General features: G+C 37.7%; 1 pseudogene; it reads right to left on the bottom strand.

Annotated features, from left to right (window-relative positions):
• The window catches only part of LOC109108475, a 30,713-nt pseudogene extending 4,314 nt beyond the window's left edge, over positions 1-26,399 (bottom strand).
• Positions 26,400-26,893: the final 494 nt, after the last annotated feature.

Genomic DNA, 26,893 nt, shown 5'->3' on the forward strand with positions numbered 1-26,893 from the left:
AAACTGAAAGGAGGTTTTAGGTCAGATTTTAGGCAAACACTTTTTTCTAACCCAACAAAAATCATAATCTATTTGTCCTCCATAACAAACATATACTTTGCATTAATCTGTATTAGCAGTCCAAGAGGAGTGAACAGTAAGAGAAAGCCCCTTTAGTTGCTTTAAATGCATAGCTTCTGTTATTCAGAAGAGTGCTCTATTCCTTTTAAAGGGTCATCGGATGCCCAATTTCCACAAGTTGATATGATTATTTAGGGTCTTAATGAAAAGTGTGTAACATAGTTTGGTTAAAATTTCTCAATGGTAGTGTTCTTACCCTGTCAAAAACAGCTCTTTTCAGAGCAAGCCATTTTATAGCATTTTCCTTTAAATGCAAATGAGCTCTGCTGACTCCACCCCTCTGTTCCGAGCCACTCTCTGAGGGACTGTTTACTTTAGCCGCATTCATCGTGAAACTTGCTAATTAGAACATTATTAGGAAAGCTGATTTGCAAAGATTCATTAAAAAAACTTACACTCACGAATGGATCACGAATGATTCGGCATGATTCGAAATATTTGTTCAGATTTGAATTTAGCAGTTGATCTCGCTACGTACTTAATGTTTAATCACTGGTGTGATTGCACGAGACAATGTGTTAATTATCAGACGTAAAATATTATTTTTGCCTTGCCTGGAATCGGCTTTCAAATATATTTGGCTAAAAAATCTACTTTCAATAAGGCATGGCACGTAGTGTGAACAATGTGGTTGACAGTCTAGGTAATTTATATGTAAAATAATCCAATCGTCCTCTTCCCAGACATTTCTAAGATACATTTGACATATTTAACATCAAAACAAATAAAACTGGTTACCTGAGATCGTCGATTCGGTGGATCCATCTCGGCTCGTCTTGATTGAACTTCAGTGAATTTATTCCATGTGTTCCATGTGCGGTTCAATATCAACCAATAAGATTCCATGTACGATGTCGCGTTTTCATTGGTCAGTCGTTGAAGCCTATTTGATTGGTTGTTTCCGTTTTGACAGCGTTTATGCCAAGAGCAAAGAGAAAGAAATCGAAGAGAAGAGTACTTGGCCATGCGCGAACGCACGGGACACAGTCTAAGCACATACACGCTTACTTTAAGTGAAGAGGAGAGATTCGCGATTGCACTGAACACGTTTTAAGTGCAGGCATACTCTCTGAGTGAGCCCAGAGAAAATTCTTACAAGAGCAACGTGTATCTGAGAGCGGGCGCCCAGTTCCTGCGCTCGAGCAGAGAGATTCGCGCTCCGCACATTATATCCCGCGCGCGAGCAGAGAGATTCGCGCTCGCACATTATATCCCGCGCGCGAGCAGAGAGATTCGCGCTCCGCACATTATATCCCGCGCGCTAGCAGAGAGATTGTATTTGAGAGCGTTATATCAGACGCGCGAGCAGAGAGATTCGCGCTCCGCACATTATATCCCGCGCGCGAGCAGAGAGATTCGCGCTCGCACATTATATTAATGTACTTTCGCGCTACAATAATGCGCTCTCGACATTTGACAGGGAAATAACGCCATACCTGTCTGTGTGACGTCACACAGACAGGCATCTGAGATCGGCTCGATTTGAGATAGGGGTAAAGATTTTAGTAGATAAAAAAAAAACACTGGGTGGATTTTTATCATTATAGGATGGTTGTGTACACACACTGCCAACACACACTTCAGTTCAAACAACTTGTAGAAGTGCATGTAGCATCCGATGACTGTCGGTATTTGATTATTAACATTTTGGCATTCACTGTTAGTGTACTATTATGCTTGGGAAACTCACATGCATACTGGTCCATTTTCCTTTACTGAACAACTCCCTCCATTGAGACAGTACCCAACTTGACACTCTAAAAAATAAAACACATCCACATATAATAATGACTCATGATAAATCACCATCATAACTGAATGATAAAATATGATAAGGACCTCATTTCACATTTCACACCATTAATTAACACAGATCAAGTGGTACTTTCATTGTGGTTAAAGTTATGGGCTGGCGGCTAAAGGGTGCAGGTTCCAGCTCAGTTAGGGGCAATCCTTAACAAGAGAGTAACAGAGAGTCCCCATTAATGACGTGTCCTTGACCGAGGCTCTTCACCCCTGCAGTGCTCCTGGGCCACAGCTCCTTTAATCTGAAGATTGCAGGGATATTCCCCTGAAGAAAGTGCCCACTTAATGAGAAGTAATATATTATGCTACTCCTAAAAAGTCACTTTACTTTGATGGGCTTTATATTTTTAAGCTATAAATTTAACCTTTCATTTAGGGAATAAAGTCAGAGAAGTATGTACTGATCTTGTCTTTGTCTATTCCTTTCTCCTCATCCTCTCTCACATTGTCTGATGAACAATCATTGGTGGTCTCAGAATCACTAAATCATTTTTCGACCCTGAAAAACACTCCTAAATTGAAATCCCAGATTTTTTTATTTTTTTAATAAAACAATATAACATACCATTCAAATGTTTGGGGTCAGTATGATTTTTTTTTTAATTTTTTAAAAATTATGCATTAAATTGATCAAAGGTGACAGTAAAGCACAACTTTTTTTAAACATTGATAATATGATGTTTCTTGAGCAAAAAAACTGCAAATTACAGAAATAACTTGTGACGAGAGAGGCGGGGCCGAGAGTCGTGGGAACGGAGCGAGGCCGGTGGAGTTGATCCTAATGTGTGACTTACAAACGTTGTTACATACCTTATTATTTAAAATATATGAAAATAAATTGTAAAATTGTAATATTTCACAACATTACTCTTCTTACTGTAATGTTCACCCCATACTTTTGAATGGTAGTATATACTTACCACCGTTGGTTGTTTGTACTTATTGCTATGCATTAAACTGACAGTTGTAAAAAGAAAAAAAAAGTTATATAAGTAAGTGAAATACAAGTTAAAAGGTGTCATATAACGAGAGAGTGGCATTCCAGCGGATGATGTTGGATGTAGGCGTAGTGTAAGCTCCGGTGAGAATATGCTAATCTCGCGGGAACCACATTTTGTTTACAGCAAAGGAAAACCAATCTCCTCTTGGCTCAAATCAAAATTCTCCAACATTTTTCTTTACAAATCCTTGTTTTATACCTCTGATTCTTGACAGGTTTGATTTTGCTCTCTCCTCTGCACTTCAGTGTTCGTCACTTTTCACCGGAGCTTACGCTTCACCTACATCGTACGTCATCCGCTGAAACGCACGTATTTCAGTTAGCAGAAACTAGAGATTACAGTTCATAAAGTTTTAAACATGGATATTTTTCTTACACAAATGCATCACTTTGCTTCAGAAGGCCTTTTATTATCCCCCCAGAGCTGTGCAGAGCAATTTTTTATGATGGATATATGCACTTTTTCGGGCTTCAAAATCTCGACCCCTTTTCACTGCTATTATAAAGCTTGGAAGAGCCAGGACATTTTTTTTATACAACTCTGACTGTATTCGTCACATCAGCAAAATAGTAACAAATAAAATAAAAGAAACATGAATGATATGACCCCTTTAAATAAGAAAGTGAGATGTATGAATGTGTTTGTTGTACCATAGCAGCTGGACTCATCAGGGTTAAAAGGAGGGCAGTCAACAATATCATCACATCGACTCTGATATGCTACACAGTCTGCTGTCGCCTCACACACTAGTTCTCCATCATCACATATCTTAACAGCTACAGAAACAGAGACAGAGAATTTCATTTTGTTTGTTTTACAGCTATGATGTATATGAAACAGATTTGTCTTACGACATCCATATTCGTCTTCTCCATCTGGGCAGTCTAAAACCATATCGCAGCGCAGCAGAGCTGGAATACAGCTGTTCTTCATGCAGCGGTATTCTCCCGTCTCACACCCTGTTTGAGGAGGCATAGTGCCAGAAACCACACTCACACACCTCTCCTCGTCCAAGCTGTCCAGACAGTCCACCTCACCATCACAGTGCCAACTCAGTGGTATACACTCAAACAGATACGAACACTTGAAGTGCTCCCTGTGGCATGTTTGTGGGATGGGGTCACTGGACCTGAAAACATACAGAAACGAAACAGTAAACACATTTTCAATTCAGGAAGAGTCAAGAATCAAAAGCAATAAGTAGTTCTGTACCTCCAACAAGACATTGTCTAGTGAAAGAGATGTCATCCACAGCAATGTCAGTCCACTGGTCTGCTCCCACTTCTGCCTGAACAATCACTCTGAAGGGTGATGCATTTGATAAGATCACATTAGCATCATGCCAGCTGTCTCCATGGTTTCCGCAGGTTGCCCACATTAGCAGAGGTGTTCCACTGTGGCCCATGGTATACACCTGCAATATAGTGCTCAGAATTCATTATGCAGTCTTCAAGAGGTGCTTTAAAGCTCAGGGTTTTCAATAGAAAATAAAGGCAGTGAAAGGAATTTCACTGAACTCCTGCACAGTTGGCTCCAAAAACTTTAAAGCTTATTTTTCATTACTCATTTTATGAATCATAATACATGCTCTTCTTTTCATGGAATAAGACCAGAGGAGGGAAATTTACTTCATGACTGATATATAGCAGGCTGCAGTGCTCCACAATGCTCATATTTGCGAGTAAAATACTGCCACATAATGCAAAGGGAAGCTTCAAAGGTGGAAGAGGTGAATATACACTGAAGATCCCCCTTTTGTTTTTAGAATGTTATAAAAAAATGTCAGTAACACATGTTAGTATAGGGACCACTTTCACTATTAACTAGTTGCTTAATTAGCATGCCTATTATTAACATATTAGCTTTTTATTAGTACTTATAAACACATATTCTGCATGACCATATTCAACATCCCCAATCCTATCCAATATCTAAACTTAACAACTACCTTCCTAACTATTATAAGCAGCAAATTAGGAGCTTACTGAGGCGAAAATCATACTTAATGGTTTGTTAATAGCGAGAATTGGACCTTAAAATATAGTGTGACCAAAATGTCTATTTCAAATAAATGTTGTTCCCTTGAAGCAGCTAGTTGTATAAAGCTACACAACTGTTTTGATAATTACTGATAATCACTGATAATTATAACAAAAATTTCTTGAGCACCAAATCAGTATATTAGAATGATTTTTGAAAGATCACATGACACTCAAAACTGGAAGTTCAGTTTTTTCAAAACAAATGTCTAAACCGAATTTTTTTTCCACAATATTAAATTTTTACTGTATTTTGATTAAATAGATGTAGTTTCGGTGAGCATGACACTTTTACAAAAACATAAAATAATACAGACTCTAAACTTTTGAATAGTATGGTAAAAACTTATGTAAAAGATGTTATTTGTGTATATTTCAAAATGTATTTGTATTAAAGTATTATCTCACCTTCAGTGTACCCATGTGACGTGAGCCATACATGTGGAACCAAAAGCGCAGATGACATATACCGACACTCGCAGGAAACTCCAGCTGGCTTATGAATCTGGTGATATCTCCTTCTCTCTGAGCACTGGAGTTCACATACAGATACCCACCTCCTCCATCTGAAACAGTAAACCAAATGTCACCCACACCGCATTAAATATTTACTTTAGCAAAGATGCCTGCTAAATCTGTTAAAATATGTAAATGATATTGAAAAAAACATTGGCATGTTAAGTTTTTACAATCACCATTAAAAATTACCATGGAGTTTAAAAAATTAAAATGTTCACAAGCATAAAAAAAACTACAACATTAAATCTATAACTTGCATTAACAAAAAAGATGGGGTGAATTTTCATTTTGCATAGACTTCAATATTTTTACACCACTACACCCCTACAAATATTAGAAACAATTTCTTATCTTGTCAAGAATGAGATTATATTATTAAAGTATTATGATAGAGATTGTAACAACAAACATTATTAGATTTCACTGCATAACTCCTCCATGGCTTTACTCGAAAGACACTCTGTGCAGCAATTTCCTTGACTCTTTGTCTGGCATGACAAATCAATAGTAGGTTCAGTAAATCGATCACCTTTTTGAGGGCAGACTCATTTTCACAATTAAAATAATGTACACTTAACGCTTTTACTGAGAGACACTGATCTTTTAGCAGAACTAAACATGAGTACATGAGGGGCAGAAATCCAGATCTTAATTACACCCATTGATGAAGTAGCTGGAAAATGGCTTTTTGTGATGGATTTTTCTGACCTTCAACCCTCTGGTTTTTAAATCACGCAACGATTCATTAGATGATTCAGACGGCTGGCTTCAATCTTAGAGAAACCACATCTCATATTCATGTAAATCTTGTACAAAAAAAATGTTATTTTATCCACATATATTTACATGAAATAAAAAGGTTTAGTCTTAGATTAGTATGTAGCTTGTTTGGATTCAGAATCAGGTATTATCAAGCTGTCAGTTTTTTTTCTCAGTGATGAAGATGAAACAAGGGTGGACATTTCAGCAAGACAATGATCCCAAACACAGCCAAGAAAACTCTCAATTGGTTTCAGAAAAAGAGAATAAAGCTGCTAGAATGGCCTAGCCAATCAACTGACTTCAATGAAAAGGTCATAAGTTCATAAAAGAGGCCCACAGAACCTTCAAGATTTGAAGACTCTGTAGAAGAATGGGCCAAAATCACACCTGAGCCAAGAATGCAACTAGTTTCTCCATACAGGAGGCATCTTAAAGCTGTCATTAACCAAAAAAGGCTTTTGTACTAAGTATTAAATAAAAATGTCCTTTGTCATTCCATTCTATTACACATAACTTAATATCTGAACTAATTTGTATTGTTTTCTTTGTATGTATGGATTACTTGGGTTGTTACTGAAACTTGGTGAAAATTTCATGTCAGCAGCACCTTTAGAAATGTTTTTACTGGGACAAATAGTGACGTGTTCAATACTTATTTTACCCGCTGTACATGGTCCATGTAATAACAAAAATGATCATCTAACAATGAAAAGATGTGAAATCCAAATGGCATGTGAAGTATGACCATATTCAACAACATTGCTCAAAACAGCAATAAAATATCATCCATCCAGAGCTTTTTAGTATGAATATCTTCAAATTCATTGAACGTAACATGACAGCAAAGTAAGATCATTCATGCCAAACTATGTCCTGTTTAATTCTCCGAAACTTTAAGTTATTATGCCATGGAGCGAAAAGTCTTTATCTAGGAATTGAAATTCTTTCCAAAGCACATATTCAAAGAAATAGGTGGTAAAAAATGGATTTTATTTCTCTGCTCCTCTTCACGGTTTGATAGAGCTCATTTATTTACACTGTACCACTGATCCAAGTTTTATAGGCTATTATATTACACACAGCTGAGAGTAACTGTAGTTTAGTTCAATTATTTATTGGTCTGGTAAAACTTGCTGTACATTTCAAAACAAAAAAAATGCAAAAAGGGTCACATTCCTACACTTAAAATATATGATAAGGCCATGAATGGTCTTTCATAACAACAACCATTGTACTTGTTAAAAAAAAAAATGCTTTGATCACAGATTGTGTTTGACATCTTTGCATCATACACATATTCTCACTAAATGATCCAGAAGCTCAAGTGTAATTACTGTGATTTAGAAGTGCCAGTATGCAAATTATATCTGACATTTTCCATGTCAAGCCTGAGAACCAAAAGAAGAACTTATTCTGACTTTCATGTTGTTCCCTGATGGCTTGTCAGAATTAGCAAATCAATTCTCATCCAATTAAATGGTGGTACTGCTTTCCATCAGGCGCTGCTGAGCACAACCCTCAGAGCCCTGAGCTGGTCAAGCTTACGCATGAACGTTAAGCAAAAAAGACTCATGGGAAATAAATGTGGAGATGAAAACAGAAGGCATTGTTGCGTCCCTCTGAGCATCACTGCTCAAACTAGACAAACTCTCCTGCAGCTATCACTTGTTGTCCGTAGAACACGTCTTAAGCTTACATTTGCATTTATGCTCACATCAGCTGAGCTAGTCACATATCAAATTCCAGCTTGTTTAAAGCTATATTAACAATATGAATGGAAATCAGTTACCTTGAATGAAAAAAGAGCACTTACGTGGTGCACAGTTAGTGAACTGCAGGTCATCAAGAGCCGCTCCACCACTCACGTCTTGTGTTCGAACTGCTTCAAATATGAGCATAAAGTTCCTCAGGCTCTTCAGAGATACCTCCGCTCTTCTCCATTCCCTTTGCATCTGCTGCTCTGTCCACACTTCCCTCAGCTCATTTTCTGTCTATCCATCACATATGCAGAAAAGGTTCTTATAAGCCCTCATAATCTTCAATCAAAAATCACCACAGCAAACAGAAAACAATCCAATGATCCAATCAATTCCCATTGGACCAAAATCAAGCCCCATCCTACATTTTTTGCCGTTTAATTTGGGTATATGTCACAGTAGGCAAACAAGACAATCGCATTTCCATTTCATGCTAAGTAAATAACAAAAAAGAAAGTCTTTTCACTTTCTTTGACATTTTTCATAATTCTGTAGTTTCATACATTCATCACCTCCCAATGCTTCTCCCCCATTCTCACATGAAGAGCTTCCTATGGCAATTGTTTATGGCACATAATCCCTCTTGAGGTACAGTATGTTTCATAACACAAACTTTAAGTGCTAAATGGTTGCTCTCAGCTAAGAGTCACACATAACACAGGACTGCAAAGTCATGTAAGAACATGTTTCAGCAATTTGACATATCTTGCGTAATGCTAGTTTCAGCTTATGTTAAAAGAGCTATAAAGGCCTCCACACTTTCCCTGATTTAAGCGATATATATTCCAGTGGCAGTGTATGTTGGCTTCACTTGGTAAGATCTAGTCATGTACCTTAATTAAGAGCCGGATGATTCCTGTGGCTTTTTCGGAAATATAGTACCAGAAGGTGAGTTTACATATGGCACTAGACTCCTTCCACACAGAACTTCTCATGTGAGCTTTATCACCCTTCAATCCCACAGGAGTGGCTGCCAGAAATACAAAGTGGCCTGTGTAGAGAGAGACTGACAATTATTAATATCCATGTAATAGCTTTCATGTCATCAGGTGCTAAACCTACATCCTGGAAGCATTAGTGCCACACACCTTTGCGATTCTGGCTGGGTCACCTTCCTAAGAACTCAATTTAGCCATTTTGCAACTAACAAAACTTAACAGACTGATAAAAATCTGCATGCCCGCACTCCTGAAAGTTGTATTGTGCAAACTCTACCTCTTCCACTGATTAGGAAAACAGTGCAGGGATTTATGGGCATTATCAGTCTAAAAAGCATGCATGCGTGAGTATTTCAAATATTCACTGAAAATAGCACACTAAGGCAATTTTGATGTAACATCATTTTTGATGCACTAATCCTAATCTGGCATAAAACCAAATTAAAGTCTAGTAATTCTGAAAATTACAAACAGATGAACTCAAACAGAGATGAAGCTAAACTCGATTGTGTATGCTATTGGAGTCAGAAATAACAGAAATATATTGCCAAATGGTGATGTATAGATCTCTGCTAGGACATCTAACTGTCATCAAGAATGGCTTTCCCACTTACTCTATCTTTCATGGGATTCTGGGACTCAGTTCTGTTGATGCTATAAAACCTTGGTTATGGATGGCCATACACAATATCACACGCTGCTTTATTAATAAAGATATCTTGCTGAGATAAAGTGAAGCAGAGCACCAAATCAATAAAGGAGGCTACACAGTCTTACCGCTTTCATTTTAAAGTGTGTGATCATGAGGAGGTCAGATCATATGAATGGAGTCGACTCCATGAGCCCAGCTAAAGGTATCTGCCATGCTGCTTTTCCAACCACAGAGCCCATGTTTAAATGAGCAGGACGTCCCACAATCCAATTCATCCCTTTCATCTCCACAGTCATCTGTGAAGTCACATTTCTGCTCTCGTTTGTAGCAATTGCCATTGTTACACTTCAGAGAACCCGGTGGACAGGATCCTGTGAAAACACACACATAGATAAATATTTTAACGTATAAAAACAGATGATGTTTATTTTATTCTGGTCACAACATGCTAATGTTTACAGTTCTGAACGGTTCTCTTTTTCGTTATTACATTTTTTGAAAGGTCTCATATTTCACATGAATTCAATAACTTATGTAATTTTTTGTAAAAACTTGAATATTGTGAAATAATTCAATAATAATAATAAAAAAATAACTTATTCCGGTGATGCAAAGCTGAATTTTCAGCATCATTACTCCAGTCTTCAATGTCACATGATCCTTCAGAAATCACTCTAATATACTGATTTGATGCTCAACAAACATTACTTATTAAAAGAGTTTTGCTGCTTTATATTTTAGTGGAAACTACATGATGCATACTTTCAGGATTCTTAAAAAATGTAAATGAATAGCATTTAATTGAAACAAAAAATTATTATAAAATTATTAATGTATTACCTATCACTTTTGATTAATTTAATGCATCTTTGCTGATTAAAAGTATTATTTTGTAAATAAATCTTACTGACCTCAAGTTCTTATATTTAAGTTTATTTTTATTATAATAGCATTTTATTATGTACTTAAAAGTCATAATTAGCATGAAGTATTAAAGTATTAAATCTATGAACTCTATTGCACAGCCTATGATTCTGCCTGCAAGATATAATGTATGCTCATGTTTTGTTTCAAGGAAGAAAAAGATTATTTTCTACAGTTTCTCTACAAAGCCTTTTTCTTCGAACATGCTATCGGAAAACAATTAAGCTAAAAAAATAAAAAGGATGTTCATTGTCAATAGTTAAGCTCATGTATTGATTATGCATTTGTGGAGCACTGTTATACAGTTACCTTTACACTGATAGCTCTGCATGTATATATGGCACAATTAGTGCAGCTGTACCTGGAAGTAACCGGGGAGTGGAGTCTTTCTCAAATTTGTTGCTAAGAATACAGCCTGATGAGAAGGTGATGTCCTCCAGGCAGATGTGAACTCTGGTATTACGGCCCACCTTGCCTTCAAACATAATGCTCAAGTTGTCAGTAGACAAGAGAGGCAGTTTCTGTCTGCTCCAGTAGTTGCCTTGATTTCCAGTAAGGCTGAGTAAGAGTGAGCGGTTGGAGTTTGTAGACATGTACACATTCAGAGTGCCAATGCCGTCACCAGACATATGGACATAAAAGACCATCTTGGAAATCAGACAAAAAGAAAGAATACTTTATCAATACTATCCCGGTAGCAAAAGTGCTGTTATACACAAATATGCCACAGTAATCACAGCAGCATTGATGTTTAGAACAACAGTACAATTACTAGTTTAATATTATTTATTCAGCAGTTAATCCTAATGAACTTACATTTTAGATACAATATTTCCAAATAGTTTGCCCATTTCTGCTTAGCCAACATAAATTGCTTCAAATCAGAATAAACTTTGAAAGTCCCCAGGCCTTCAGTTAATCAGTACTTTGAACAAACTGGTCGATTGAATGAGAGTTTGCCACAACGGTGTCTATCCGGAAGAAAACTTTCTCTTTTATTGATTGATTTTGCTTGTTATGGTGGCTGATATTTTCTTCTGTTTCTGTGTGTATGTGTAAATGACTCCTGTCAGTGTTTGACTGACTGGTGAGTTGGTGAAAGAGTTTGACCTTTTGGGATGAGACAATTGATTCTGTCACACACAAATTTGTTACTTTAACTAACCATATAACACAAAATATAAAACCAGCAACAACAGAAAAACGCCAATGTTCCTAATTGTAATTTACAATTTTAAAAACGTCTAATCAAGGCTGACAAGTACACACAAAAACTCCTCCTCTTCAGCTGCTTCTTGTGATTGATTGATGCAAGCTGAATGGGAGGACAATGGGGAAACGAGTCTCCATGGGCTAATTATCTCACACACACATATACACCTCTAAAAACGATGAACACAGTCTGTCAAGTCAGAGGAGATCCAGAAACATGATTGCCTTTACACACAAACTGATGAGAGCTTTGAAAGCTGCTCCTCTTTCTCCCACAGACATTTTGTGTGTGTGTGTGTTTGACAGGATGATTGAGTTCTGCCGGCTGGCTCAATGACTTCACAGTAACAGAGACAAATCCTGACATTCACTTCCTCCCATTATATTCAGCAAAAGCTATGGATCCAGCAATGCAGGGGAATTAAATATCCTCACTACACTAATGATCTAATTGGAAAGATCAGTCTATAAAGCTTTTTCTAAAACACAAATATTATTCAAATAAATTCCTCTGTATTACCCAGGGTCATGAAGCCAGCTTGCTGTAGGGAGGTATGAGAAGACTTTGTAGAGGCAAAGCTTTTTTTGGACCTGTAGATGATCGGCGGCTACATTGTAACATTTTGAGAGGTTACATGCAGTGCTGCGGGATTTTTGAAATTCACAGCAGGGAAGTTACAGAAATGCTGCTGGCTCCTATTTTCAGTGCTGTGTACACCTCTGAGTTAAAAAACATTTATAAGTGGTGTTACTATGCCTTTTTTTATTATTTGGATAGGACAGTAGAGTGATGACAGGAAAGCATTGGGTGGAGAGAAGGGAGCAGAATCAGCAAAGGACCTCGAGACGGGAATCGAACTCGGGTTGCCGTGAGAACAGCTGCGCTGCATGCCAACGCATTAACCACGAGGCGGTTTGTGCTGACATAAGTGGTATTACTATGAAACTGTGAAAGACCCAAACAGGAAGAAAAACCCAGATTTCAAGTTTGTGTTCCAATATGTGAACCCAAAATCTAATTTATCATTATCATCTTTTCAGATAAAAGAGCTCATTGTACTATAAAAACATGACAACTTTACTACTTTCAGTACTTTATTCTTTCTAAGCCAATTAATAGGATTGAATTTAGTCAGTCTGTTTAAATTATACTTCCATAAACCTTCAAAAATCCTTTTTGAAAATGGGAACTACCAACTATAAATTTCTGCAAATGTTTTGCAGAACTTGTTGGTGGCATCTGCACCACAGATGTCAAAGATGCTGATCTTATTAAAAAATATCAGTTTTCTCTGAAAAAAAGGAAGCAGGAACATGTGAACAAGACAAGAAAAAGCAAAAAGCATCTACCACTGATCAAGTCCATGAAAATGTCACAATTATCTTTCCTGTATATTGATTTGTTTTTGTTTTATCTTGTTTTTTATTAATTGTTTCCATTGTATTGTACTGAATATGCAAGTACAAACTCATCCTGGACTTTAGTAATTTAAACACATAAAATGCCAGTGAGCACTCACTTTGTAATCTCTGCTGCACTGGCGGAAAAGAGGTCCTACAATTCGGGCAGTGTGTCCAGTTGTCTGTGGGAAGGACCCATCTAGATTTAGGTAGTGGCCCAATGGGTTGTGGAGGGTGTGATCAGTGGAGGGTCCAGTCCCATGTGTGTGCATATGTTTGATCAACCAATCAAAATCATCATCAATTGCAGAGACCACTGAATCCCCTTGGGGGGGGGGGGGCATGAATATTGTTAAAGGGATAGTGAAATATGAAAATTCTGTCATCACTCCCTCACCCTCATGCTGTTTCAAACCTATATGACTTTCTTTCTTCTTTTTTGTCGCTTCACATAATTAATAAACACCATACCGGTTTGAAAAGACACGAGGCTAGCAAATCATGACAGTATTTCAATTGTTGTGTGAACTATCCCTTTAAAATAAACACAAATGCACATGAAAATTATATTTAATACGGTTGCATACATTCAATACAGTATATGAGGTGTAAAGTTATTCAATACACAAATTCTGACCACTGAAATACAGTTGAAAAAAAGGGACAGGGAAGAGGATGATGATGTAATGATTCTCATCCGAGCCATCTCCACAGTGATCAATAAAGTCACACAAGTTGTCCTCAGAGATACAGTGAGCGTTGGCACAGATGAACTCGTTGTTACGACAAGGAAGATCAGACGGTATTGGAGGGGCACAATCCACAAATGCTCCGTCATCAACAACAACATCACCCATGTAGCTGATGCCTCACTTGGCTTGAAAACCCACCTATTAATACATTTATAAACCAAAATATGCATGCTTTTAATCTGCGGTAATCCACATTATCTGCTCCACAATACTTTCCATACGGCAGTGTAGTCAAATGCACAAATCTATAAGCACACATTTACTCTATGAGACATGTCAGGTAAACAGACTAATGTGAAAAGATGTCACTCAAAATCAATTGATTCTCTTAAAAGAAAACAAAAAAATGTATGTGTGAAAAGCTACAGGAAAAAACTATACATCGAGATTGTGAACTGGAAGTGTTTGAGAGCTGCTGCATAAGTTAAAGAGCACTAAGGCCCCTGAAAGTATACAGCAAAAGGGCAGTCAGTACTAATGAGTGAGGGTGTCATGAAGTATCCAGCACAATGAAGAACTACATTTGTAAGAGTGTTTATATATAAGAAGTGTTGATAAATATTAATGATGCAAGGGCCAGATGGAGAAAAGGTCATGATATTTCTGATCAAGCATCAGCAGTCCAAACATCAGCTTGACACTTCACATTTTACCTCACATTTCAGGAATACTAAACACACAGTTCTCCAATCACCTTTATTCAAATGTAAACAAGTACCATACATTTCATAAAAGTTGTTTACCTGGTTCAGAAATTGTTTACCTGGTTGACACATAAACTATGTTTCAAAGGTCTGGGGTCAGTAAGATTTTTTTTTATTTGAAGGATGTCTCTTATGCTTAACAAGGCTGCATTTATTTGATCATATACAAAAATCACTTAAATTGTTTTTGACGTTTTTTTGTATTTGCTAGTTCGGGGAACAGACACAGTCTCTATAGTATTATATCTAGGTGAGAGAGTCTCTAATACAGTAAAAATAGAAATTTGAGAAAAATAGAAACTGTGATACCTTCAGCTTTTTTCCAAGAATGGAAACTTTTCTATTCTATAGAAAGAACAGAATTTATTTAAAATAGACTACTTTGGTAACATTATAAATGCCTTTATTGTCATTTTATTCAGTTTAATGCATCCTTGATAAATCAAATATTTTTTTCTTTAAAATGAATCTTTCTGACCTCAAATGTTTGACCGTTTGTACCTGTTGATGTATTTTTTGCAGTTGTTTAGGCACAGCTGGGGAACCAAAGGGAAAAAGCTGGACATTCAAAAACTTCTTTTTTTCAATTATTTATTAGTCCTCACTCATGTAATAGAAACACTGACCTGGATGTTATGAGTTATGACGGATTCCTATGAAGACCTCACCCCGCCTCCAGCTGTTGCCTTGGTTACCACTTTGGGACCAAACTTCATGTGTGACAGAGCCTGATTTGATGAAGACCTGCACATACAATTTTGAGATTGTTTTGACAAACTGCAAATTGTTCTCTGGAGAATCCTTCATAACAAACATTTTAGAATTTGAACACAATGAAAGACAAAATGAAGCACGACATTTATTCAGTCACATTAATAATATGTTTTGATGTTTTCTAGGCATGGGTTACCAGTGCAGCAAATGAGTAACAATTATATTCATAATTTCTAGATAACTGCACCTGCAGCATTCCAACAGTAAAGCCACTCATGTGATACCAGAACACAAGTGTGCACTGGGGTCCTGTTATTTTAATGGAAGCAGTCGAGAGATCAGTGGTATGACCATATCCTCCATTGGAGCTGTCCGCAAATATATACCAACCCTCTGAAGAACCACTGCAAAATGTACACGTATACAGATGAGTACACACGATAAAGCAGAAAACACACCTGCATAAGCAAACCTGACCATGCATTTATAAAGCAGGTCTGTGGTTCTGTTCTCCATGATGAATACTTTCCCCTTGTCCTGTCTGCCAGCGAAAGGAATGAGGAGGAACAGGAGTGGCCGGGACACTTAAATACCATCCACACAGAGCATCATCAATACTCCTTCACTGAGAACAGACAAAACGGTAATATCAGAAGGATGCATGATGGATGGATAGTTCGGGATTGGTAAGATCTTATTCATATTTTTAAAAAAGAAGCCTCTTATGCTCACCAATGCTGCATTTGTTTGATAAAAAAGGAAAAACCATACAGTAAGCAATTATTAAAAAAAGAAAATAAACTGTAAATGTCTTTACTGTCACCTTTGATCAGCTTAATCCATTCTTGCTCAAAGTAATAATTTACTTTCAGACCCCCCCCCCCAAGAAAAACCTTGTGAACAGTTTGGTAGATAGACAGACAGACAGATAAACAGATAAACAGCTACCAGAGCAGTCTGGTTTGAAGTTACACACTTGACTGAGGCTCACACACTCTCCTGTAGTTGAGCACACAAACTGGTCAGGAGGACAGCTATGAGGGGGTGCTGTTGACATGGTGGGGATGGGGGCAAAGGTGCTGGGCTCCTTTGAGGGCAATTCACCTACATATACAAAGATATACAGATACACACATACTGTAAATAGGAGTTGTAGGTGGGAGGGAGTGAATGAACAGCACTCTCTTCCACCCTCAATACCCATGGCTGAAGTGTCCTTGAGCAAGGCACTGAACCCCCAGTTACTCCCTGGGCACTGGATATATAGCTGCCCACTGCTCTGGGTGTGTGTTCACGGTGTGTTCACTTCTCACTGCTGTGTGTGCACTTGAATGGGTTAAATGCAGAGCACCAATTCCGAGTATGGGTCATAATACTTGGCAAATGTACCGACTTTCACTTTTCACTTTAAATACATTAAAACCCAGAATTTTAACGTCCTGAAATGGAAAACTGGATCCATAGTGATACCAGTCCTAATAAGAATGTAATTTTAAGGATTTTTTTTTCATATGAAGCTAATTCCATATCATCATATGGCTATAGAGAGCATCCTGATGGGCTGCATTACTGCCTGGTTTGGAAACAGCACTGCTGGCAACCGCAAAGCTCTGAAAAGGGTCGTGCGAACTGCCAGCCACATTGTTGGAGGTGAGCTTCCCTCCCTCCAGGACATCTACACCAGGCGGTGTATAAGGAAATCCCGGAGGATCATCAGTGACTCCAGCCATCCGTCCCACAGACTGCTCTCTCTGCTGCCCTCAGGAAGACGTCTCCGCAGTATCCGATCCCGCACTAGCCGACTGAGGGATAGCTTTTTCCCTGAGGCTATCAGACTTATGAACAGTCAGAACTAATACACCCTACAGCATACTCCCACAATATGGTATGCCACACACTGCACTTTAACTTTAACAGTTCAACACCGAACAAACATACACACCTGCATTTAATACAATAATCTACCTGCTACCACTGGATACCATCCGATGCACATCCATGACATTTCTGTATCCAGTCCACGTACACTCTGTTGCACCTTACATGAAGTGGCCTTAAAGGGGGAGAAAAAGAGATAGTAAAATATTTAAAAGGTATTAACAAAAATATGAAATTGCAAATGCCATTGCCACTATTACAAATCTCCCAGAGGCCAAAAATAATTATCTATGGGAACACAATATGAAAAGCAGCACTATTTTCCTATCGCAAAGCTCTAAAATTTAAATGAACTAGCCTAATTCTCACACAATTTACACTCCCAGGTGATTTGTAGATAAACATTTTAAGTTAAGTGGGATTTTAAAAAATGTTTCAGTCCTATTGCAAACTAAGTAAAGGGAAATGTTAGGAAATATGCACATGGAATAAGTGGATGTGGTTTATAGGTCAGAACTACAGTTTTAGCATCTTTTGGGAGTGAGAGTAAATTAAATGTGAGACAAAATCATTTCATGATTTACTGAGTCTGTGTATTTAGTCAGTGCCCTTACCTGCACTTGTATTAGTAGAGGGGTCCTGAGGTGGTGTTTGGTCTGGATAATCTATGGCGACTCCATTAGCTGAGCCTCTCACCCATTCAAACCCATCACCCTGGACAAGCTCATACCAGCCACATGAGTCGGACTCGAAATCACACTGTGCCACTGAAAGTCAAATTAACATCATGAAATAATAATGAAACAATAAATGAAACATAAAAACCACCCTTCAAAATAGACAAAATAGTTAAAACTTTCAGAATATCTTATTTATATTCCTAGGAAGAAAGAAAGCCATATACAGTAGGTTTGTACAAACCCGATTCCAAAAAAGTTGGGACACTGTACAAATTGTGAACAAAAGCAGAATGCTAAACATGATCCTTCTGGATCATGTTTAGATATGGCTTCTTTTTTGACCTATAGAGTTTTAGCCGGCAACGGCGAAAGGCACAGTGGATTGTGTTCACCGACAATGTTTTCTGGAAGTATTCCTGAGCCCATGTTGTGATTTCCATTACAGTACCATTGCTGTATGTGATGCAGTGCCGTCTAAGGGCCCGAAGATCACAGGCATCAAGTATGTTTTTTCCAGGCCCTGACCCTTACGCACAGAGATTGTTCCAGATTCTCTGAATCTTTGGATGATATTATGCACTGTAGATGATGATAACTTATTTTAAATAAACTTACTTACTTTAAATAAACTCTTTGCAACTTTTCTCTGAGAAACTCCTTTCTGATATTGCTCCATTATTTTTCGCCGCAGCATTGGGAGAACTGGTGATCCTCTGCCCATCTTGACTTCTGAAAGGCTCTTTTTATACCCAGTCGTGTTGCCAACTGACATAATAAGTTGCAAATTGGTCCTCCAGCTGTTCCTTATATGTACATTTAACTTTTCTGGCCTCTTATTGCTACCTGTCCCATCTTTTTTGGAATGTGTAGCTCTCATGCAATCCAAAACGAGCCAATATTTGGCATGACATTTCAAAATGTCTCACTTTCAACATTTGATATGTTATCTATATTCTATTGTGAATAAAATATAAGTTTATGAGATTTCTAAATTATTCCATTCCTTTTTTACTCACAATTTGTACAGTGTCCCAACTTTTTTGGAATCGGGTTTGTAACAACATAAGGGTGAGTAAATGATGACAGAATTTTCGTTTATGGTTGAACTTTTTAAAGAAGTATTTGGTATCAATCAAGGTAAATGTTTCTTAAACGGTGACATGGCTCATGTTCCAGTTAAATTATGCAAGCTGTTTTAAATTTTCGAGTCTCTAGTCTCTCAGTATAGCTTACTACAGTCTTTTAAGTAAGCTATTTTTGCAGTAAAAATAACTGTAAGTGAATGACACCTGCAAGACATTCAATTTACAAATAGCTGTACACACAGTTAAATTAAAAAATAAGATGGATATTCACAACATTTGGCCTCGTCCTCTCCAGGGCAGTCTAATGAAAAATCACACACTTTCACCCCATCTACACATTCATTTGCCCCATAGTGAAACTGAGATGGGGGGCACGGAGTTGGTAGAGGTGCTTTGATGTCAATCTCTGGAGAAAACAATAAAGCCAAAATACATATTTAATAGAAAAGGTAAGCAAAAGATCTGAACATGGACACATTATTATGATTAATCTGACTGTCCAGAGTACAGCTGAAATAAATCACAATAATGTGGTTTTGTAACACACACACATTTACAACTAAACACATAAACCTCCCTTTGAAACACTCACTTGGTCATAGAAAATCAACCTTGTTCTGTTCTGTGCAGATCTGTATTTATGGTGGAAAATAAAGCAAGATTATCTTTTCTCATAAATAGTTAAGCATTTTTGTGACCAATGTGTAAAATAAAAGTTATTGACTTACTGCAAAGCTGTGTCAGCAATTACATCTTAAAATGTGGACCTATAAAATAGATATAAATGTAAATATAAATATATATAATAAAACCCCACCATGATTTTGTCATGGCATTAATATATACTCTAAATTAAAAATGTAACTGATGTCTCTCCTTCTTTCTATCATGGGCTGAGCTGTAAATTAGAAAGTTGCTGAGGTTCCCTTCTGCCCATCGCTATTGTCCCTCTGGTGTCGTAGTCCATCCAACACAGGCTGTAAATGTATTAGACCTTATTTACAGCTTTATATTCCTACATCTCTTGAGCTCTCTGCACCTCACACCCTTCAGAAATTTCTAAAGCAAATCCATCACATAACTTCATCTTTGCATCTTTAAAAACAGCTACATTATAACCCAAACATGGACATCTGAAGGAGAAACATATTCATACATACTGGATAACTTCAATGAAGCACATACACTGAAGATATCAGGGGAATTTCCAGACTTTCATCAGTAAAAGGGCACATGAGGCCCTCCATCAAAAAAAGTGTGTCCATATTTTGAGACCCTTTTTAATAATAGTTTTGTACCTAAATAAATTGGCTTAACCTGCAGCACAGTTTTGTTCACAAGCTGCATGTGCAATAAAGAGCTGTTTGATCATAAACTGAAGGAAAATATCCACCCAGTCCACTGCTCTTTTATAAAACATCCTGTATTCCTGTTATTATTGCAGCGTGAGAATCCACTGCAAACAATTCAAGAAACAGTTAACCCAAAATGAAAATTCTGCCATTAATTACTCACCCTCATGTCGTTCCAAACCCGTAAGACCTTCGTTCATCTTTGGAACACAAATTAGGAAGTGTTTGATGAAATCTGAGAGCTTTCTGAGCCTCCATAAAGAGCAATGCAACTGAAATGTTCCCAGACCCAGAAATGTAGTGAGGACATTGTAAAAATAGTGCATGTGACACCAGTGGTTCAACCAGAATTTTACGAAATACTTTTATTCCGTAAAACACGCAACTCATAAACCAGGCGCAGCGCATGCGTGTTTTATGTCAGCAGCAGCATGCACATATGTCGTGGTAAAATCTAATGCAAATGCAGACATGGTTTTATGTTAACGCGGCACGGCGCGATGCAACGCAAAAAAACACAGTATAAATCATTATAATCCCTAATTATGTCCCCACTGGAAGCAACAAATGGCTCGTTTTATTGGTTTTGTCTGGTTGTGCCGGGAGACGGCATCACAGTATGTTAAGGGGCGTAACATTACCATCACACGCTTGAGGAATTCAGCCAATCACAATGCACTGGATAGCTGGCCAATCACAGCACAGCTCATTTTTTAGAACGATGAGCGTTTTCAAAAAATCGACACGTTTCAGAAAGGCGGGGCATAGAGGAGAAACGATAATGTACATAATGTGGAAAATAATGTTTTTTGAACCTTGAATCGCATGAACACATTTCATTACACCAAATACACAAAATAATGAAAACATCATATGACCCCTTTAACTATATTAAATTAGTTAACATAGTTGAGTCTGGGAAAGTTTCAGTTGCATTGCTGTCTATGGAGGGTCAGATGCCTCTCGGATTTCATCAAAAATATCTTAATTTGTGTTCCGAAGATGAACGAAGGTCTTACGGGTTTGGAACTACATGAGGGTGAGTAATTATTGACAGGATTTAAATTTTTGGGTGAACTATTCCTTTCAGTGCTTGAGTGCATCTGAATGAATCAAACTGAATCGCAAACAATTTCAGAACACTGCATTCCATTCTGAAGAACTCATCCCTATTGCTTAGTCCCTTTGAAGGTTTTACCCTCCAGACTGAGAGCCTCGAATGCATGAACAAAAAACTTTTTCTTCAAACTCACTTCTATCCTCTTCCCAAAGCCAATAAAGGAGGGACTGTCGTCATGCAATTAAACCCGTGGAAACAATCATGGAAGCAAAGTGTCCATTATTTGTACCCTTCAAAATCCCTCATTCTGAAGGGCCCTTTGAAGTAAACAATTCTGTTTGGACTGATCTTTGAATATGGCGTTGTGCCCTGAAGTGCCCTTCAGAAGCCGAATTATCCTTTTTGGAACACAGTCCTTTTTACAAACCAGTTTGACCGATTAGATCAAAAGAGTGATTCATTTGTGAATCTGGGATTGCTAGTTCTAATTCTAGACAGTGTAAGAAAAAGTGATGAGGATGTGTCGTACACCCGTTCCCATTATCTACAATAATTAAGCCATTTTGGGAAATGAGCATGATCAAACACATATTGTGGAGTGGAATCTGGGTCAGGTCAGACTATAGATTCTTACAACAGCTAACAGAAAACACAACGTGACTTGATTGCTTAAGTATTATCAAACAAAATAATTCTCAAGTCAGTATACATCAGTCCCACTGACACATAAGAATTTATCAGTAACTTTTTTACTGGGGCACAGTATTTCTAAGATACTGATAGTCAGTCATACAGATTTGTAATGACAAATGTAATTTTTAGGATTTAGGCAGCCTTATTGGATATACATGGTGCCCTGAAACAGTCCAGACTGTGCAGACAGATTTGCTGAAAAAAAGCACTCTTGAGAAGACATATTAGTGTTCACCCACCTACCGCTACCACACAACCTCTGCTGAAGGAAACATCATCAATCGCTACAACTACATATGGGTCACTGCTGTTGAATATCAATCCTCTAATCACAACCTGTAGATTCACTGTGATTTTGTGTTACTGATTGAACTATACACCATACATACCAAACAATAATACCCCTTCCCCCAAACACACATAAACTCTCATACAGTACATGCACACCAACCTTAAACTCCTCTCCACTGTTGAACACCACCACTGTTTGCATCCAGGGAAGAGTGTGTGGATCAGGATTGGAGGTGGACTGAAACCACACCTCCTGCATCTCTCCCGAAGACTTGAACTGGATCAGAACCTGCAAAGCCCCAGCCAGCATCCCAATATGGCGATAGAAAGTTAGCTGTTTAATGGATAGGACAACAAAGGGAGAGAACATATAAATCACTCAAAAGAACATGCTATGTGAACAAAGGATTCGAGAGGTGCATTGCTCGCTTCATTACACATTTTGAGCTTTAAAGATGAAACATTGAACATATTCAGCATTTGGCCAAATGAGACAAAATTAATGCTGAAGGCATCTCATACTCAAAGCAGTTTTGTTGTAAAATGAGATTATGTAATTACATCTTACTGCCAAGTTCAATGTCATCTTATTTTTGTTTAAGCAGAGAAGCACTCAATGTGAATTACTCCATATTCGATAATGAAGAATCTAAAGCCATAGATCACAATGAGTGCATGCACTACCCACTGTGTCAGGGCTCTGACAGCCTATGCATAACTCTCTGCTGTCAATAAGAGTGTGTAGCCGTGGCAGTGGATAAGTGCTGTACACACATAATCGAGGGCTTGAGCCAAACACTTAACAAGATGCTGCTTATTGTTTGTGGTAAACTGTGCAGTATGTCTCTCTTGACAAAAAACAAACTTTTATTGAACTACTAAAATCATTCATATAATTTTTTAAATAGGCTATTTAATTTGAAACTGGGACTTTTCATTGTTTCATCACCCTGCTTGTCTGTGTTAATTTGAGACACACTGTCAGTATGCGCATTAGTGGTGATGATTTGTCAGCAAATCTTTTTGCAGGTTTCACATCAGTCAGTGGTGACAAGTGCCTATATAAGAAAACCATTCCGTCAGCCTATTCATTCAGGAACTAAACCAGAGTAAAGGTCCTTGCACAATGAATCCGAAATGTTCGGATGCGGTTTTTTTTCTTTCGTATTCGTCATCCTTTCCATTCAAAATCCTTGCTATGGATATGAAAACTCAGAAAATCGAACCTGGTCCGAATTTTTTAATGACACAAAAATTTTGGAGGCAATGTGTAAACGTGATTGACATAACGTGAGGTTGTATCTATTTTTTAACGTACAAAAATTTTGGATGAGAATTTCGGACTCAGTGTCCAAAGACCTGCTGTGGCTTTGTTCTGAACAATTTTGTTGGCAGAGCAAAAAAAAAAAGACATTAACTGGCAATACTGTGTCTAAAATGTATAAAAGCAATATCACACAGTTGTGTATATATTATGGAAAATAGTATTTTGACAGCTTGCTCTAAAAAGCAGATGGTGGTTTGGAAAATAGGCTACTGATTTATGTGGTAACTGAATTTAAGAATTAATTTATTAACAGAAAATGAAATACAACACCAAAAGATGTTTAGTCATGTTTTTTTCTGTACCCAGCATGTCTGTGAAGGCTGGAAGAGAGGACCGTATATTTCAGCAGTGACTCCTCCTCCAGTTTTTTAGTGTATATAGAGGCAGTGACCTGACAAAAGAAAATAAAGAATGTCCTGAGAAGTCAGGAAATACAATATAAAACCAAACCTTATTAACATCTAGGGAATATGGTGTTTACACTGAGGGAGAAAAAAACTAATATGTAAAAAAATATGCAATTATGGAATTTAGTATGTATTATCAGCTTTAGGGTGGAAGGAATGTAGAAGATTGTGTACAACAGGTTTTTCAGAAATGCTGATCATGTTAATAATTAGAGGCCTTACAAATTCATGTATCATGTATCAGTTTCACGAATCCTGTCCGTGGTCTTCTGTCCGCTCGCCACCAGAGGTCACCTTCTGATTATACTGACTCTCACACTACACAGACTGTTACACGTCACCCTGGACTATATTTCCCATGTTCCATTTCACTAATCACACTCTCACCTGTAGCCAATCACACACACTATAAACACAAGATCCTAACCACCACTCGGGCGAGTATTGTTTAGCGATTATCGCTCTCCTAGTGATAGCTAAGTTACTTTACGGAGCCAATTCCCTGTCTAAAGACACACTGCACGATTATGGGACTGGCTGTCCCAGACAAAAGTTTGGCATCATGAAACAATTGTGGCGATTTCTGTAATCGTGGCTCCTAATCAGTGGTCCTTTGTCGTACAGTGAGAGAGGTTCAAAGACAGCCGTCACAGTCTTGCGACCAAAGATAGTCTATGATAATTTTCTGGCAGTATCAGAAAGTCAGCATGTTCATCACACAGTGTGTTCGCAGTTATGACCCATGTTTACTGACCAACCAGTTAAAATGCAACATGAAATTAACGCGACATGGCGCTAAAACATAAAACTGCTTACCCCTATTTCTTCCACTTTCCCCACTGCCACTTTTTTTCAGCACACATTAAAACTAAAACTGTCAAAGTTTGATTCATTATGCTCTTTATGTTTACCACTAGTGCATAATGACGTTTTATTCTTCTATAGAAACGTGCGTCGTAGCCTACGAGTCAATAGGTGTCATCATCGTACAGTCTACATGCATGTCGTACCCAAGTTTATTAGATCTATGATGCACAGTGTGATCAGCAATGATCTTATTAGATTGCTAAAATTGTGCAATGTGTAGAAGACTTTGGTTCCTTGTCCTAGTCTAGTCGCGTCTTGATTTTGCCTGGTAACGTTAGCCTGTTTCCTGATCACCTGCCTGTCTTGGATATCCTTTTGTCTTGCCATTTCGGACTCTGTTTGCCCCTTGTCTGGTTTATAGTCTGTATGTTGGATTACCCATTTGCCTCGCACTTTGGATTACGTTTTACTTACTAGTAACATTTTCTCTGTGGTCAGTCTCAGTATTGGGATGGCTCAAACCTGATCTTCTTATCCAAATACAATGTTCATTTTGAAGTTGAAAACCACCGAAACCTTCCTCAAAGTCACATATCACAAACTCAGAGCCTATATGAGAGGAAAGTCAAAGCTATATCAGGCCATTACAGTAAAATAAACACTGGTGTCTGCTAATCATTTCAAATCTCTTACAGAGACACCATTAAAACATGCAAATCTGTACGGCATCCATCATATAACACATTTAATAAGCGCTTGACTTAAAATCAGTTGTCATAAAATAGATTCAGGAGATGCAAAATGAAAAAAAAAATCAAGTTATATAATATAATGTTCTGTGTTTATATGGACAACATAAGATGAAAATGAAAATGCTAATGGAAAATCTTTTCTTAGCATCATTAAAAGGATGAAAGTGCAAAACAAAAGCAATAGTGGTCAACCCTAATACATCAACGTCAATTCTGTAATGTTCTGCCTTTTAAAATTCCCAGAAGGATTAAATCAATATTATAAAAGCACTGTTGTATGACCTCCCAGTGCGCTCCTTAATGCATGTGCCATAAATCTCACTATTTACACATGATGGCCTTTAGGAGCATTTCAAATCATGTTGCCCACAGAGAGTTAAAAAAGGGCCATTACTGTCAAAGAATTGCCTGCATAAGCACACGGTACATACACAAATAAAAGAGCAGATAAGACTAACTTACAGACTAATACTTACAGTTAGTCTCATCACTGCCATCTTCACAGTTCTCTCTGAAATCACACACATGTTCCTCAGACACACAGCCGCCTCTTGCAATAATCTCCTCAGGCAGACATGGCGTAGATGATACACTCGCCAGGAAACACAGCAGAAATGAGGCCCACACGCACGCCCTCATTGAGCTCTCCGACAGATAATTCAGTAGCTCATTCAGATCTACATGTAAGCACAAACACTGAGACAGACACACTCACACCTCAATATCCAAAAACATAAATCCTCAAAATCCAAGGAGTATCAGTCCACTGTACTACCTCAACTTTGTGCTATGATAAGAATAAAAAATAAATAATTAGGGATTAGTTAAACAATAAATAAAAAATAATTAAGGGTACTTTTTTATCAGCCCCACATCATTGAAAAACTTGACATCCCTCTATAGACGTTACCTAGCTGAAATGGGCTATTGAAGGATAATAGCTGGTCAAACAGAAGGTGACTATACTAATAATCCTCCTGTGAGTGATAAGATCCAGAGACTGCGGGAGTGATAATGGAGTCTTAAGACACACAAATCCTTAATAGTCCAATTGAAGAACAAATCTTGTGTCACCAGGGATGTCACTTTCTCTCTATGTGATTAGTTGGGTTTATTGATTGTCAGCGCTGGGAGATTTAAGTGGCTGTGTTCTCACTTAATGGACACTAATTATTATGTCAGTCATCAAGACAGACATCACAACAGAAGACAGACAGTGTATTAAGCATTGATCTGTCTTTAAATAAGCTTCTGGGCATT

This window comes from Cyprinus carpio, chromosome B7 (genome assembly GCF_018340385.1).
Source record: "Cyprinus carpio isolate SPL01 chromosome B7, ASM1834038v1, whole genome shotgun sequence".
Classification (NCBI taxonomy): domain Eukaryota; kingdom Metazoa; phylum Chordata; class Actinopteri; order Cypriniformes; family Cyprinidae; genus Cyprinus; species Cyprinus carpio.